The sequence below is a fragment of the Trachymyrmex cornetzi genome, unplaced genomic scaffold (genome assembly GCF_001594075.2).
Source record: "Trachymyrmex cornetzi isolate Tcor2-1 unplaced genomic scaffold, Tcor1.1 scaffold335, whole genome shotgun sequence".
NCBI lineage: Eukaryota > Metazoa > Arthropoda > Insecta > Hymenoptera > Formicidae > Trachymyrmex > Trachymyrmex cornetzi.
Window position 1 is genome coordinate 15,317 of NW_017298058.1, and position 861 is coordinate 16,177.

The following is an 861-nucleotide window of genomic DNA, read 5'->3' on the forward strand; positions in this document are numbered from 1 at the left end:
GCGCATGCACCGTGCACGGGCGGTGCAATCAGTAGAGCCGAGAATTCCAAAGCGCGTGTACTTACTCTTGAATTCCCGCGACTCGCATTCCGATTTTACCCTCCTCACGCAAGCGAGCGAGAGAGAGAGACATACACCATTGTCTCTATGCATGTCTAATCCTTTCTCTCTCTCTCTCTCCCTTTGCCGTTTCACCCGATTCTCCTCTCTCTTTTCGGTTTTTTCTTTCTCTCTCCAAAACTTCGTCGATCGTTCTATTTATCTTCGACGCTCCTCTCTCGCTCTCTTCTCTTCCTACGTTCTTTCTCCCTCTCTCCGTCTATATCTCCCTCCCTCTCACTCCCTTCCTATCGTCGCTCCCACGTCGCTTCTCGCGATCTACTGCGGCGTGCGTTTACCAGTGGGATCGTTCCTGAAAGCGCAATAGTCAGTTGTGACGACGTGAGTGTGTTTCCTCGAAAAGGAAGGATTGGCCGAGTCAAGCGGGATAAAACTGAAGAAAAAGGGAGATAATTTTCTCCAACGGAGCTCACGGGAAAAGTATATATCGAAGAAATCGGACGCTAATACGAGGAGAGAAGCGATCAAACGGAGTTCTCGATTACATTGCTGAAAAAAAAAAATCGGAGGAAAAGAAGAAAAAAAGAAAAGAAAAGAGAAAAGATCGAACGACAGGCGAGGCGACTTTACGACTCTCTTGGAGGAGTGTCGCTCGCGCGTTCGCTCTCCGGCTCCCTCCCCCCTATCCTTCCCCCTCTCTCCCACCACCCTCGCTGCGATCCCTCCACACTAGCGAGAGTCTCGCCTCTCCTCTTCTCCTCCTCCGTCTCGTCCGCCCTCCTCCCCCGTCGTCTTTCCTTC